This window comes from Balaenoptera ricei, chromosome 3 (assembly GCF_028023285.1).
Source record: "Balaenoptera ricei isolate mBalRic1 chromosome 3, mBalRic1.hap2, whole genome shotgun sequence".
NCBI lineage: Eukaryota > Metazoa > Chordata > Mammalia > Artiodactyla > Balaenopteridae > Balaenoptera > Balaenoptera ricei.
The window spans coordinates 97,508,706-97,526,852 of NC_082641.1; positions in this window are offsets into that span (position 1 = coordinate 97,508,706).

An 18,147-nucleotide genomic window follows, 5' to 3' on the forward strand; every position below is an offset into this window, starting at 1 on the left:
GGAACCCTCCTACACTGTTGGTGGGAAAGTAAATTGGTACAGCCACTATGGAAAAAAGTATAGAGGTTCTTCAAAAAACTAAAAATAGAACTACCATATGATTTAGCAATTCTACTCCTGGGTATATATCCAGAAAAAAATAATAACACTCATTTGAAAACATACATGCACCCCAATGTTCATAGCAGCATTATTTATAAAAGCCAAGATATGGAAGCAACCCAATTGTCCATAAACAAAAGAATGGATACAGAAGAAGTGAGATACACACACACACACACACACACATAATTGAATATTACTCAGCCATAAAAAGAATGAAATTCGGCAATTTGTAGCAACATCAACTGTCCCAGAGAATATTATGCTTAGTGAAGTGTCAGACACAGAAAGACAAATGCTGTATGGTACCACTTATATGCTGAATCTAAAAAAGTAAACAAATGTATATAGCAAAACAAAACAGACTCATAGATATAGAAAACAAACTAGTGGTTACCAGTGGGGAGAGAGAAGGGTAGAGGGGCAAGACAGGGGTATGGGATTTTAAGAGATACTAACTACTAGGTAAAATATAGATAAGCAGCAAAGATATATTGTATAGTACTGGAAATTATAGCCATTATCTTATAATAACTTTTAATGGAGTATAATCTGTAAAAACACTAAATCCCTATGCTGTACACCTGAAACTAATATATTATTATAAATCAATTATACTTCAATAAAAGGAAACACACAAAGCAAAAATACTTCAATTGCTAACAACATGGTAAAGCCCTCTAATTCTTGTAAGAAGCTTTTCCTTTCTACATTCTTTGCGATCATGAGAGAAGGTGCTGTCAGCAGTCTTCTTTATCCTGATGAGAATTTCAGAAAGCAAAAAAAAGCAGTGTATCTAGAGAGTGAACAGCAACAGATGGTTTAGAGATCTAACAAGTTTGGAGTCAAGTTTTAAAAATAGATTCTGAGCAATTGATTAGGAACACTGACCTAGAGAAAATAGCAGCTGAGTACTTTATTGGGGTAAATGTGTTTCAAATCAAGAAAGACAATAGAAATTGTGAAGTAAAAGAAAATATCAGCTTATTGATGTATTTGCTTAGCTATTACTGATGAGCATTCCAATAACCTATCATTTGCCTTACAAAATGCCCCAAAACATAGTGGCTTAAAATTACAACACTTAATTATTTGGGTCAAAAATCTGCAAGGTGGGCAAGGCTCCAATAGAGACAGTTCATCTCCACTCCATGTGGAATGAGCTAGGGTAGCTGGACTAGGGTAGAGGGACACCTTCAAAGATAGCACTTTGGCTTGGCTGCTAATGGAAACTCATTTAGAACTGGGATCTGGGGCCACAGTTCCTCTCCATAGGAGCCTCTCCAATGAGATTGTTTTGGTTTCCTCACACCTGTGTTCCAAAAGTGCCTGTTCTGAGAGATACGAAATGGACACTTTCCACGTCTATGGCCTGAGTCTGGAAACTGACACAAAATCACTTAGCAATATTTTATTGGCCAATACAATCACAGAGTCTGCTCATACTTAAGGGGAAGAAACACAGACCTCCATTTCTTGATGAGAGAAGTATCAAACAGTTTACAACCGTCTTTAATCTATCCCTGTATACATATTTTTTAAGTTCTCTAATCGTAGGAGATAGGGAGTTTTTCATTCCTCTGCACTACTACCATTTAGTAAGCTATCATTTGTCTGAGCAATACGTTTAGTGAATATATTAATTTATTTAAGATCATCATATGTATGTTTGCCTTTGAAATGGGTGTGGGGGTGGGTACTATTTTAAAACAAATCTACCAAAGGATCATTTAGGAGGTACAGATTTCTGAAGAACTCTACCAGATGTTCAGTCTAATGAATATTTCCCCCAGGAAATCCTGATGTGTCTATAGCCCCTCTGTGTGCACATCAGGCTTCATTTGCAGCTTCTTGTTCCCATCTCCAGCATAACTGTTAATTTTAGTGATGCTGCCCATAGAGCTGATGTTTATTAAGGCCAGCCAATTACATTACTTTGTTTTTGTTTTGTTTATACTAATATGTTCTATTTTATTTATTAGTATATAGTATATAATACATATGTATGTGTTTATATACATAAAATATAATACACATGTTCATGTAATATATAACACATAACATGTATAAGGATTATGATTAATATATTTTATAACAAGATTATGTAACAATAATGATGAAATATTATTTTTAATAGATCTTTATTAGAGTATAATTACTTCACAATACTGTGTTTGTTTCTGTTGTACAACAAAGTGAATCAGCCATATGCAAACATATATCCCCATATCCCCTCCCTCTTGAGCCTCCCTCCCACCCTCCCTATCCCACCCCTCTAGGTCGTTGCAAAGCACCCAGCTGATCTTCCTGTGCTACGCTGTTACTTCCCACTAGCTAACTATTTTACATTTGGTAGTGTATATAGGTCGATGTTACTCTCATTTTGCCCCAGCTTCCCCCTACCCACCCCGTGTCCTCAAGTCCATTCTCTATGTCTGCAATTTTATTCCTGCCCTGCCACTAGGTTCATCAGTACCATTCTTTTTTTTAGATTCCATATATTTGTGTTAGCATATGATGTTTGTTTTTTCTCTTTCTGACTTACTTCACTCTGTATGACAGACTCTAGGTCCATCCATCTCACTACAAATAACTCAATTTCGTTTCTTTTTATGGCTGAGTAATATTCCATTGTATACATTGCTATATCTTCTTTATCCATTCATCTGTTGATGGACATTTAGGTTGCTTCCATGACCTGGCTGTTGTAAATAGTGCTGCAATGAACATTGTGGTACATGTCTCTTTTTGAATTATGGTTTTCTCAGGGTATATGCCCCGTAGTGGGATTGCTGGGTCATATGGTAGTGCTATATTTAGTTTTCTAAGGAACCTCCATACTGTTCTCCATAGTGGCTGTATCAATGTACATTCCCACCAATAGTGCAGGAGGATTCCCTTTTCACCACACCCTTTCCAGCATTTATTGTTTCTAGATTTTTTGATAGTGGACATTCTGACCAGCGTGAGGTGATACCGCACTGTAGCTTTGATGTGCATTTCTCTAATAATTAGTGATGTTGAGCATCTTTTCATGTGCCTCTTGGCCATCTGTATGTCTTCCTTGGTGAAATGTCTATTTAGGTCTTCAGCCCATTTTTTAATTGGCTTGTTTGTTTTTTTGATATTGAGCTTCATGAGCTGTTTGTATATTTTGGAGATTAATCCTTTGTCCGTTGATTCATTTGCAAATATTTTCTCCCATTCTGAGAGTTGTCTTTTTGTCTAGTTTACAGTTTCCTTTGCTGTGCAAAAGCTTTTAAGTTTAATTAGGTCCCATTTGTTCATTTTTGTTCTTATTTTCATTACTCTAGGAGGTGGGTCAAAAAAGATCTTGCTGTGGTTTATGTCAAAGGGTGTTTTTCCTATGTTTTCCTCTAAGAGTTTTATAGTGTCTGGTCTTACATTTAGGTCTTTAGTCCATTTGGAGTTTATTTTTGTGTATGGTGTTAGGGAGTGTTCTAATTTCATTCTTTTACATGTAGCTGTCCAGTTTTCCCAGCACCACTTATTGAAGAGGCTGTCTTTTCTCCATTGCATGTTCTTGCCTCCTCTGTCATAAATTAGGTGGCCATATGTGCATGGGTTTATCTCTGGGCTTTCTATCCTGTACCACTGATCTATATTTCTGTTTTGGTGCCAGTACCATACTGTCTTGATTACTGTAGCTTTGTAGTATAGTTTGAAGTTGGGGAGCCTGATTCCTCCAGCTCCGTTTTTCTTTCTCAAGATTGCTTTGGCTATTCGGGGTCTCTGTGTTTCCATACGAATTGTAAAATTTTTTGTTCTAATTCTGTGAAGAATGACATTGGTAGTTTGATAGGGATTGCACTGAATCTGTAGATTGCTTTCAGCAGAACAGTCATTTTCACAATATTGATTCTTCCAATCCAAGAACATGGTATATTTTCCACTTGTTTATGTCATCTTTGATTTCTTTCATCAGTGTTTTATAGTTTTTTGAGTACAAGTCTTTAACCTCCTTAGGTAGGTTTATTCCTAGATATTTTATTCTTTTTGTTGCAATGATAAATGGGATTGTTTCTTTAATTTCTCTTTCAGATTTTTCATCATTAGTGTATAGAATGCCAGCCATTTCTGCACATTAATTTTGTATCCTGCAACCTTACCAGCTTCATTGATTAGCTCTAGTAGTTTTCTGGTGGCATCTTTAGGATTTTCTATGTATAGTATCATGTCATCTGCAAACAGTGACAGCTTTACTTCTTCTTTTCCGATTTGGATTCCTTTTATTTCTTTTTCTTCTCTGATTGCCATGGCTAGGATTTCAAAAATGATATTGAATAAGTGTGGCGAGAGTGGACATCATTGTCTTGTTCCTGATCTTAGTGGAAATGCTTTCAGTTTTTCACCATTGAGTATGATGTTGGCTGTGGGTTTGTCATGTATGGCCTTTATTATGTTGAGGTAGGTTCCCTCTATGCCCACTTGCTGGAGAGTTTTTATCATAAATGAGTGTTGAATTTTGTCAAAAGCTTTTTCTCCATCTATGGAGATGATCATATAGTTTTTATTCTTTGTTAATATGGTGTATCACATTGATTTGCAAATATTGAAGAATCCTTGCATCCCTGGGATAAATCCCACTTGATCATGGTGTATGATCCTTTTAATGTGCTGTTGGATTCTGTTTGCTAGTATTTTGTTGAGGATTTTTGCATCTATGTTCCTCAGTGATACTGGTCTATAATTTTCTTTTTTTGTTATATCTTTGTCTGGTTTTGGTATCAGGGTGATGGTCACTTCGTAGAATGAATTTGGGAGTGTTCCTCCCTCTGCAATTTTTTGGAAGAGTTTGAGAAGGATTGGTGTTAGCTCTTCTCTAAATGTTTGGTAGAATTCGCCTGTGAAGCCATCTGGTCCTGGACTTTTGTTCGCTGGAAGATTTTTAATCACAGTTTCAGTTTCATTACTTGTGATAGGTCTGTTTATATTTTCTAATTCTTCCTGGTTCAGTCTTGGAAAATTGTACCTTTCCAGGAATTTTTCCATTTCTTTGTGGTTGTCCATTTTACTGGCATATAGTTTTTTGTTGTAGTCTCTTATAATATTTTGTATTTCTGCGGTGTCAGTTGTGATTTCTCCTTTTTCATTTCTAATTTTATTGATTTGCGTCCTCTCCCTTTTTTTCTTGATGAGTCTTGCTAAGGGGTTGTCAATTTTGTTTATCTTCTCAAAGAACCAGCTTTTAGTTTTATTCACCTTTGCTATTGTTTTCTTCATTTCTATTTCATTTATTTCTGCTCGGATCTTTATGATTTCTTTCCTTCTACTGACTTTGGGTAATTGTATTAGAATATTTAACCACACAGAGCATCTTGGTGTTTTGACAGGTAGATTGTACTCCATAAATAAAAGTTTTTATTCAAAGTGGTAAATGTGTTTCCAGATTTTCCTAGGAGATGGAAGTTAGCATATGACCCTTTACTATTATTTTTTAGGATTCACATTCTGCATTTTCTAAATGTTTTCGAAGTCTCAAAGCAGGAAACAATAAATTCTTTACCAAGTATTTCTTTAGCAGAATCAGCAAATCCACCTCCTCCCAATGGCGGAAGGATGCAGATCCTGGTCATGTTTTTATTATCCTGCTCTAATGAACCGAGTCCAAATTTCTAAAATGTGAGTTGTCTGTTTTAAACTTTGGTCCCTGAGATTTGTTAATTCTAAACTGGTGCCAGGGTCTGTTTTCCTATCAGCAAAACAGGGGAAACCATATGTGCAAATTCTTCAAGATCTCCCAAGCCAATCTGTTAGAAAAATGAAAACTATTATTGTGACAGGACTTAGCCCATAATTTATTTGTTGTGCCATGGTAATCTCCTTATTTATTCTGATTGAAGGCAATCACAAGCCTGCTCAACACTCAGAGGGAGTGGAAGTAAGCCAAATCTAGTCTGAACACTGAGAACAGAAAGCACAGGCACCCGGGTGATTTCAGAGTAAATGCCTGAGTGTGCAAGGTGACATAGGATGCTGACCTTGAGTGTGCAGACAAATTTGATTCTAGTACTAGAATCCAATAACTGAGACTTCATCCTACCCCAAAGAAAGGAGTTTAACTTCATCTACTGTAATGAGCCGAGGTCAGTTAACACTATTAAAAATGGCGTGGGTTATAAAAATTAATAAGGTAAAGGAACATTTTCTATACTCTTTCTATCTCTTTCACCCTTCCCCCACTTCATCACTCCAAACAAGAGACCTCACTGAGCTGTGAATGAAGGTCTTCAATTGCTAGAAAGCTGATATACAAATGAATGCTTCTTGTTAATTGTTTCCAATGGTATGCTACTGAAATCAGTCAAAAATGCATATTCATGTATTTTCTTTGATCTTTTCTTTGTTTAATTCAAAGTTTATCAAATTCAACAGCTCAAATTTTGTGACCTATTTCATGTTATTTTAGGATAACCTCTTAAGGACATACGTACAAATTTGGAGACCAAAATAACTTTAATGGATGGAGGCTATTGAAAAAGTGACCTGTTAAAACATTTAAGCTAATTATGACTTGGCATGAAGCAACTGTTTTCCTTCTTAGCTGAGTTTGGGGCAACTAAGGAGCAGTCACACCACTCTTCTAACCGCATACTCACAGATTGTATTGTAATCTCTCTTTTTATAATTTCTACAAATACTCAATTTTTCTTTAAAAATCTCATTTTATAATATGAAAAGTTATGCCCGTGGAAGTAAGACAACTCTTGGGAATTAGTACAGTGTTATTATCATAATGCAGGCAAAGCAGTGAAAAGATATAGCCAGGGAGAATCCTGCAGGCATTTAAGTTGTTAGAAATTGGACCTATTGGGCTGTACCCCATAAGCCTACAAGGCCTGTACTTGCCTAGCTTTAAGACCTAAGAAAGAGCTTGGAGTCAGCAACAGAGAAATCAGGGGTTTAGGATGGGGGAGCTTACATGTTTGAAGCAAGGTCCTGGAGGTATACCCTACCATGTGTGGCAGACGGCAGGCAGGCAGGACATGGCTGCAGTCTTCGCTAAGGAAGGGGGGCGGGCGGAAATTGCCAGATTGCCAGTTATAGGGGGAGTTGATGTCAGGTTGACTCATAGTTACCAGGGAAACTAGTAAAGGGGCACGCTCCCCACCACCCCTGTGATAAGAACAATCACTAGCTGGGCCTGGGGCAAGTATGTAGGAAGGTCAGTCATGTGAGTAGCGTGTAGGTGAAGCAGGCACTGGTCGAACAGGGGATGTACAGAGAGCAAGACAACAGCCACCTTGAGTGGCCTGACCATATAGGACCCATCTTGGTTGAGAAAATATTTTGAAGAGTATCTTTGTGCTGTTTTATCTTTTAATGAGCCTTTCTGCTTGGGAGTCAACTGTGATCCTCTCCATAAATGCTAGAAAGGCATCTGATGACATAAACTGTCCACCCTGCATTTGACACAGATTATAAAATAGATCCATATTTCATTCTTTTCTTCCCTTTCTCCATCTATTTACCTAAAATGTATTTTTAAATTAGAAATTACTATAATTGAAATTACTAAAGTAGAAGATGCCAGCTGTCCTACTAGTTCTTTCATATTGTTCTCTATATCCTGTTAATGCAATTACAGAATTCAGTCACAAAGCTTCACCCAACTGCCACGGAGGGTAGGAAATATAGTGTCTTATGTAGCTTAGAGTACAGGAGGGAAGCACAAGAGATTTGAACAGTCTTCATCACAAAAGCCTATAAAATACACTTTAATGTAGTATGATAACAAAAGGATGTATTTCAAGATCACTGAGACATAACTCTTCTCTGAAACCTAAATTTTCCTCCCTTTCAGACTAAAAGTTTTTATAAAAGTAGCTCTGCACCTAATGCCTTTATTTACTCTCAGTTCCCACCTGCAACATACCTCATGCCAAGGAAAATCACTCTTGTCCATCAACCAGCTGCAGCTATTTTAATGATTGAGCCATTTAACCTCAGACCATCATTTGCCTCGTCCCAGGGCTTAGAAGAACCTTGTGATATCTCCGCATCCTAGATCAAGCTCACTCTCCAGGCTCAGTAGCTGGGGCTCAACTCCTTACCTTTGTAACTGAGTACAGCTAACAGCCCAGTAGCTTCTCTCCTGCACTCCTCATATCCTTTAGGTGACCACTGCTTGAAATTTTGCACCGATGCAATTACTTTTGACTTAATAAGTTGAGAGTTCTCTGAGCACAGTCCTTGACCCCTGACTCCCTCCATCCAAATGTCTGAACTTCAGGAGAACCTTTCCCCTAACTATTGCCACTACACTCCTTGGGAAATGTTCTCACTACCTACTCGCTCCTCCATGTCACCCATAATCTGGAGGGAGCAAACATCCTAAGAAACAGAACCCAAAGGATTCTGGTGAGTTTACAGTGTTGATGGCTAGTTAAGGAAAGCACTAATTAAGGGACTCTGAGGCTGAGTTAAATGGAACCATATCCAAAATGAGAAACTAAAACAGATTCCCTAGGGCTATAGAGAATTAAGAAAGGGTTCTCAAATTCAAGATAAAAGAAACATAAAGTCGTTTGATAGGACAGTGAAAATAACAAATACCTCAGACACTGTTAAACCAGCACCAAGATTCTCAGTTGTCAGCACTTATTTTTTACAGCTGCATTAAGGAGAAAAGAGAAAAAAAATTTTAAAAGGACTTATTTTCAGTCTTACCCCTATCACCTTACTTGATTATATAACCAGTTTATTCTTGAATTTCAACTTGTTGAAATAAAACCTAAAGCAGTTTTTTTTTTTTTTCTCAAACATCTGCCCCAGCTATATCACATCCAATCCCTTTTCCTATAGGATAGTGACTTTGTTAATACGTATGAAATATTTCATGCTCTCCCTTTTCCTGGCCACTCATAATCTCAATCCATTTTTACTGAGATTCAGTTCTTTGAGTCAGTTCTTTTTAAGTCATGATCTTACTTTCAATTAAATAAAAACAACAGACCTTTTCTGTGTCTCTTTCCTCATTCTCCACCACCACAGAGACTATAGAGAATGAACAGGCAGTTCCCCAGCGACAAAGAGAGAAAGGCAAGGTTTCCTTTCACACACACCCTCTGTCTGGTGTTGGGGCAAATCAGGATAGGGGAGACAGAGCTTCGCTGTGTAAAGACCCAGCGTTGCTTTGTAATACCCTCTCTGTTCTTAGTTCTTGTGAGGGTTGTCTTTCTGTGACAGTATACAAATGCCAGCTTCTGCTTGAGGTGTGTTGTGTTTGTGGGTTCTTAGAAGTGCACCCCACATACACCCCAGGTGTGAAATGTGGCTTGGGTTTGACCTTCTCCCACATTCAGTCTTGGCCCCTGCTAGTACACCCATGGGGATCTCACAGCAGCTTTAGGAACCTGGGGTACACAGAGGAGAAACAGAACACCGTGAGGATCCTTTAGAGGGTCCACTTGACCTAATTTCAAAACCATATATTTTCTCTGTAAATGTTCAGGGGTAATGATTCATCAAAATTAGATGCTTAGAAACCTAAACCAAACAAAACCATCATCAGACCCTCTATTTATGCTTAGAACAGCACAGATCCAGTTCCAGAATGAAAAATTTGAGAAGATGAATGGCTGAACTGCTCTCCCCAAGAAGGCTGGGAATTGTCACGATTTGGGAAAGAGGATGATTTCTGATGAAAGCATGAAATTGATGAGATTCCAGGAAATCTGAAGTTTGCCACTCTGACTAGATGCTTAGGCGAATGCAGGGAAAAGACATGGGGGAGATGTAAGCTTTCTCTGGAGAGTCTCAAAAATCCTGAATAAGGGAACATGATAACCCCTAAAATTTCTGTAGCCATACTCATGATAAATGCTTTATGATAGCTGTTCAGTGAAAGAAAAAATAAAGGCTAATGGGTTAGGAACAAACATCAACAACAAAAGTTCAAGATACACACTTTCCCTTGATCAGCACACTGCAATAAAGAACAAAAAGTAAACAAACAAACAAAAATCAGCACAAAATTTTGCTATTGTCATTTCATTGACGTGGAAATAGAGCCAGAGTTATTTTCTTTTTAAAATAACACAGAGTTGCTAATGGAACCAAGAATAAACTACCATGTGGTATCCATTAGAGTAACTACTTTAATCTTACTTAAAAAGTGATAATTAAACCTAAACAGCATATAGTGAACCCTTGTGCTCTAAAAAGGTTTGAAAGTCCACCATGTAAGTCTCCAAGTACATTTTCCATCATCTGGTCAGTTACTGTTTCAAAATAGTGTTTTACTATATACCTTTACATTCAGATAATAGACGGGCAAAAACACTATCATATTGGAAAACAGTAGAATATACAATCTAAATTGGTTTGAATACGTCACGAGTTTGTACACTCAAATGAGAAAATATCAGATAATTTTGGGTGAGCTATCTGAAACTCTTTTCAAATATATTGTCTCACTCCCTTGTACACTACCCATTTTTCTTTTGCTTGTGATAGTCTTTAGTGAAGTAAAAAAAACTCTCATGGTAATTCTATAGCTGAAGAAGCTAGTATCATATGGAAACTTGATTTTCTATTGTTGTCAGAGTGGTAAGCACAAATATTTGAAAATGTTCAACTTGTTTTGAAACAAGCCTCCCTCCTACCCTCTGCCATCAGCTTAAAGAAAAACAGACTTTGAATTAATTGCTTAAGACATGCTATCTATTTCTGAAATAAGCAGAAAGATCCAGTCTCAGAATTCATTTAAATCATCTGATTTACTGCCACAGAAAATAAGAGAACTCAGTATTATGGCTTTTCTTAAACATCGAAAGTCTGTGGTTAAGACTGTCAGGCTTTGCTGTGCTCAGTCCCGCTATTAAATCCTTATAACTCTATATGCAAATGCCATGCTTATGAGGGATCTTCATTTGTGATCTAATATTTTCATTTTAAAATGAGCTAGCTAAAGGTTCTCTGAGTTCATTTTTCCTATCTCTTATTCTCATTCACATTATTATGTTAACATTATTCTATTTATTAGAACACCTTTCAGTTAAGGATATTAAAGAGCTTTGACAAGCATGAACAAATTCTCCCCTAAAAAGTAAGTTGGCACAAAGCTAAGATAGAATGACAGGTGGGTAAGATGAAAAACAGTGTAGAGGTTAAGTTCCCCTACTCAAAGACAATACACGAGATAGTCAGTGTCTGTTCTTTATCCAAAAGTTTAACCCTTTGCAAATGAAGGACCCAAGTGTCCAAGTGACACTTAACTATTCAGACAAATTGCTTGCAAGGGTAAACTTTGAAGTACGAGAAGTTTCTGAAAAGGCAATTTGACAAGCACCTAAGCTTGACTACCTCTTAAGTGCAGTTAATGAATGGTCCTCATAAGTGTGCATTTTTAAGATAGTTATTGGCATATATACAGGGCTGAGAATCCTTAGAATGATCACTCCAGTCTTGGTAGGCAAGAAATTAGGAAAAAGTCCACACAGTGTAAGTTTGCCCAATCCATAGGCATGTCATTTTTCTTCTTCTAGTGTGACTGGTATGTGTCAGACATCAAAGAAAGATGCATATGAGAGAACCATCTAGTATGCCTCTATAATATCCTTCAACTGAATCTAACAAACATATATGCCTCAATTATGAAATAAGTATGTCACATCAATGACATAATTATTTTATGTGTGTCTTTAAGGTTCAGTGGCAGAATGTTAATCAATAGATGAGTGGTTAAATAAGTTTATGGTTCATTGACATTTGGAATGCTCAGAAATACGTTAGGCAGATCTAAGTTCACAGACATGAGGCTTTCCTATATATATATATATATATATATATATATATATATATATATATATATACACACATACACACACACACATATATATATATTCATATTTTAAATTATAGAACATTATGTTACGATCTTATTGATTGCAGAAAACACCTATGCTCTATATGAGTGCATGCTTGTATGATAAATAAAAAATAAGGATACAAGCTCAAGTGTTAACATCACTTGCTTCTACAGAGGGTAGTGGGACAGGCAAGCAAAGGAGTTTCAGCTTTTATTGTCTGTATATGTATTATTTTAATGCTTAGAAATTGTGCATGTATTTACGTTTTATTTGAACAATTTATATATGACTGGAAAGGCATCATAGCACAGTGGTTAAGAATACAGGGTCTGGAGCCATATTGCTTGTGTTCAAACCCAGATTACCACTATCTGTATAAGCTTGTGTAATACATTCTCTGTGCCTGTTTATCCATATATAAAAGATGAACAACAATGACTCTTACCTTACAGAGGGTTATAATGAGAATTAAGCAAATTAGTATAAGCTATTTGTTTAGAGCCATCCTCAACACAAAGAAAGGATTTTAAAATATTGGCTATTATTATTATCTTCATATTAGATGATTTTGAGGGTGATGATGATGATAAAAAATAGGGTGTCAGAGAAGAATCTTGTATGATTAAGGCAGAAATACAATTAAACCAAAAGGAGATGATGTTGGTGGCCTCAAACTTAAACTATTGCAACATCTAATCTCAAAAGACAGTAGAGCAATGAATTTGGAACTCTGAGAAACAAAGTGAATTCCAAGAACTATATAACCTGACAGGCTGTCATTCAAATATTAGGAAAACACATAGTAATTCTGAAATAATCAAGAAAATATAGCACTGTAAACATTACTTATTATTTGTTAATAAAGTCTGTCTAGGATGCAGAACAGTACAGAGATTAAGATAGAAAATACCACATGTTTAACGCTCAGTTCCATTCTATGTCAAATCTTCATGTTTTGTCATTTGTCCCCACTTCTGCCCCCTCTCTTAAAAATACAGTTGAAGCTATTTCCTTTTCTATTCTCCCTTTCCACTCACCCCCGCTCATGTCTGGGCGTGTACACTTGCCTGAATTTGGTGTTTAAAGTTCCCATGCATGCTCCAGTAACTTAATTAGAAATGTTTTCTTAAACAATATAATAAGTTTCTGCATGTTTTAAACTATATGTAAAAAGAAACTTAAAATGGGATTTTTCTTGCTTCAGTTTCTATGAAGGCCTTAATATGATAGATACCCAATATAACAGTGAGGATGTATATCAAAAGACACATTTTCAATGTAGGTTTTCAAAAATTAATTCTATCATTCTTAGGCCCTTCTTAGGTACTCTTACTTAGACTAAGAAAATAAAAATTCAACAGATTGGAGAAGAAAAAATAAATTTTTGAAAAGATTCTTTGGAGAGAGTTGCTTCCATAGCATAATCCCCCCTTCAAGGGGATGGGGTGCTGCTTCCTTCAGCATGATCTTAGAAAGAAGAGGCTTTGAAAAGACCATGTGAAAAGAGATGTTTCCCTTGAGTCTGAAGTCTCATTTAACTGTGGGCTGATACATACCTGATCTGAAGACAGGAGGCAGCAGGGCAGAGAGAAGAGGGCAGTATCTAAGAAGTAACCCACTGGCAGGTGAGGAAGTTGGGGTGGACATTTTCCACAGACTAGGATGGCACACCTGTGAAGGGTCTGAGACTTTAGCCTATTTTTGAGCTAGCAAGTTATGCTGCCCTTATTTCCTGGATACTGACAGGAGACATGAGACTACTGAGTCAGAGACAAAAAGATGATTTACTAGTCACAGAAAAGAGTAGTAGCCAGAGAATCAGTATTTGCACTAGTTCCCCAAGCTCCAATTCCCACAGGGCGATACAAGAGAACTAGGACACACTTTCACAAGCACTGGGCTGTATCAAAAGAGAGGAGCCCTGAACTTAAAGAACACTGGGCTTTTATAATGAGCAGTAGTCTGTATGATATCTTCCCCAGAGCGAGATATTATTTTTATTATACTGAACAACAAGCAAACTTCCCTTTGCCCTGGAGTTAGAAATTCTCTGTCTTCCAAGACAGCTCCCTATACAAACATTCCTGAAAAGGTAGTCTGGAACAAAGGCAGACAGTGCCTCAGCTCAGAAGACATACAGGAACACAAAAGGCCCATGGAGAATTTTCTCCCAAAACAGATATGAACTACTGAGAGACAGAGCCACCCTACAGCAAGTTTATGTCCAGCTGAAGGAAGACAACCTGAAAGGGGTGGGTAATTAACCCTGGAAAACGAGAAGCCGAGGACGGAAGCCATTAGCAAAAAAGAAGGCATAATCTCATTCACAGGCGTTGCAGACTGAGAGACCCAGCAAAGAAGGGATTACAACTTATTTAAGACACCAGGAAAAAGATGGCATTTAAATTGAGAATGATTTGATCAATCAGAGTTCAGACTGAAGGTATTCAGTTGGAAGGGAATATAAAGAGTCAAAAATGCGAATCAAGGTATGATTCAGGGAACAGAAAGGAGTCCAATGTTACTGAAAGAAAACTTCAAGAATTTATTTTGGTTAACATTTTAAATGTTCATTTCTCAAAATACTACATTCTTGCTCCTCTCTCTGGGTATATAGTAACTTGCAAATGGCCAGCAATGCTGCCTTCAATTGATAATATATGAGGGAGGAGGAATAGGGTCTGTAAAGAACTAACCTGAATACAATCCACTCTACAAAGATATTTAAATTTCCATTGGCTAAAAGAAAACGTCTTTCATATAAACCTACTTGGAGTTTCAATAAACGAAAACACAAGACCAACAAAGATAAAGAATTTGAAAGCAAAGTCTTCGTAACAGCTAAGCAAAATATAGATTCTCTTTATTATTGCTTTATGTTCTAGAAGAATTTAATTGGGATTTTTTTTTTTAGCTTTCTGTCCCATTTTCATAACTATACAAATGCAACTTATTTTCATGAATGATAACAGATTCCAATCTAACATAACATGTCTTGCTCTGACATTTACACACACACAGCTGTGGGAACAGATAAATCTGGCACAATGTTTATTTTCTAAGTGTGTGAAAGGAAATGGGACACTCCTGCTTAATAAAACTCATATAGCACTATAAATCTAAAAATGTTATAAAACTGTCCCTGAGATGGAAAAAAGTGATAGCATAATTTGAAATGTCCATTATACTATTTAACGTTATGTTGTATTAGTGTCTTATGCAACATGATATATAGCCGCTTAGAATCAGGTAACATTGAATTGCATTTTCTTCGATTCACATATGTGGAAAATGAGAAAAGGGCTCCTAATATATGCATAATATTAAAAATTGCTATTAAAAATTCACACGAAGAATGAAATGACTGAGCTCTTATCATGCAGTCCAAGAAAGTCTTGATTATCATAGATGCCTTAAAATATAACTATTAGATATTTCCAGTGATAACCTGCCCCCGAGATACTTTCCAAATCTGAGGATTACATTACACAGCCAACTACTTCCTCCGTTATGTTTTTCATCCTTTCTACACCCAATTTCCATCTTTTCCAATTACACTCTTCCTGTTGCACACACAGCTAGCTACCTTGACCTAGAGAATGATAAGTATTAAGTGAGGAACACATTCATTAGATGAACAGAGGATAGTATTATCCAACAACAACAACCCAAAATAGGATTAAAACAAATTTTTTTTGTAATTAAAATACAGTTTCTCTCCAGGCTTACTTAGCAGCGCTTCACAGCACATGCACTAATATCCCTGAGAGCACATCACTTACAGATCAGTTGTTCTTGGTGGAGGATGAGAGTGGGAGGCAGTCTTACCCCCAGGCACAACTGGTAATATCTGGAAACATTTTTGATCATCATGATGTTAGGTGGGATTACTACTGGCACTTGGTGGGTGCTGACCGAAAGAAAAAGGCAGAGTATACGTGCTGTGAATTTCAGTTTTATTCAGGGACTTTACTGAGGACTATAGCTTGGGAAACAGCCTCTCAGAACCCCTGAAAGAACTGTTCTGAAAAGGTAGGGGGAGAAGCCAGTAAATGTAGGATTTTTGGCTAGGGAATAAGGGCAGTAAAGCTTATACCTTGGTAAAAGATTACCGCTAGTCTAAAAGAACCCATATCTCAAGCTAATGATTTTAGTGCTTTCCTACATATAGGAAGCTGTGAGAATTTGGGTTCATTAAAATTCTTCCTGAGATATACATCTAACCATCTGCGGGGACTGTTCTTCCAAAGCACAGAGTGCCTCATCCTGTTTTTTTTTTGTCCTGAATTCCTTCCACGGTGCACTGTTGGTCAGCGAGTGCAGTGGCTAATGACTTAAACCTTGCAGAAGTGGAGCGTGGGCAACATTCTTTGCTTTACAGGGGTAAAGTCCGGGAGTGATGCTTAACGTCCGCAATGCACAGGACAGCACCAACAACGAAGAATTATCCAACCCCACATGTCAATAATGCTGAGGTGGAGAAGACCTGCCCTAGAAAAAACACTTCACCCCACATCACTCCCAACTGTCTTTCTCCATGTCTTTTCTCTGAGCAGATTTTTTGCTTCTTGTATTAGAACTTTTCTTTTAAAGCACCAGTTGTCTATGAGTCAACTAACTTAAATCAACTCTTCTAACTCCTATGACTTGTTCTGAAATTCACAAACTGTATTTCCTCACCTATTATCTCCAGTTTAATATAGTGTGCAAGGCACTGGTGGCCTCTCTACCTTCTAACCATACAACCAGAATTTGTGGTCTGTGGATACTCACCTATTTCTCGAATATTCCTTGAACAACAACAACAACAACAAAATCCCTGAGAAAGTGATAACATCTGTGGCTACCCATTCTTTGAGCCTAGGTATGCCCTTTGTTCCTGAGGATGCTATTAAAAATCTCTTGGCATGTTAGTTAAACCATCAGACAAAATTAGTGATACACCTTTGTGGAGTTAAACCATGCTCATCTCAACCAAACTACGCTCAGAGAATTGAAATAATCAGGAATCTAACAATGGGACATTCATGTTCAAGGAGTTTCACCAGTGTTTATTCTGGGAAGAAATACAACAGTTAATTTAGTCGTATTTCTCCTGACCTTTTTTTTTTCTTCCTGCATCTGTCTGGATGCCTCAAATGGTTTATTATTGCTGTCATTTACCTGGTATAGTGAACACTGTGCTGTGCAGCCCAGATTCCCCTTTAGAATTCACAGGTTTGTTCCCTCAACTGCTGGGAGTGCTCTCATCTAAGTTCTGTCCTGAACTTGAGGATCGTCACCTTGGCCAAGGTCATGCCCCCTCTCCTGAGCATCCTGCATACAGTGAATGGTCAAGGGTACAAGGACCCAACCCCAAATCTGGACATTATGTGTGGGCAACCCAGGCGTCAGGCTCCTCATGGGGTAGGATGCGGCTTTGGTATTACTGCGTAGGAGCCCAACTTCTTCCTCTGCATAATCCAGCTTCCTTCCCTTCCTGGGACATTCCCTAGTAAACTTTCTGTATATTAATGCACATTTCAGAATCTCAGGGAACTGACCCGCAGCCTCAGAATTGTTAGATCACCTTGTTCTTATACTGTAAGGAGCATATATTTTGTACAACAATAATACCTATTATATATAAAAATAGGTAATGCTCATGACAGTAAAGATGAAATTGGGATTTAGACCTTCATTGTTAAGTAAAATGTGTTCAACACAAATGAGTGCTTTGTTTTCCTTCTACGTGCCAAAGATTTCAATAGAAGGCTATATTTATTCCACTTCGTAACACAGATTCAGTGTGCTGATGATTATTTGCTTGTTGAGTACAAGTGTGGAAGGGTGCAATTTTGCTAACAATTCTTTCTCTCCTTCCTTCTTTTTTCTTTTTTTCTTGACAGAGCCTGGATTGATGGACTAACTGAACTGATTTATAGGTCTCGCTGTGAGAGATAAGCCTCAGTTTGATTATCAAGACTGTCTCAGGTAGAAAACTGAAATCACTGTGCATTCAATTAGTTATTGAATCTTGACACACCAGGTGCAGGGGTCACTCTACAAAGTGGTTGCTTTTCAGTAAGAAAACACATTCAGAAAGGGGTTTAGAGAAACTTGGCACTGTTGAGCCACTTTGTGATAGATTACCTGAAATGGCCCATGTTCAACATCAGAACAGGGCTGCTTTGACAGTAGGTAAGAGGATAAATCAATGCATGTGGCAGCG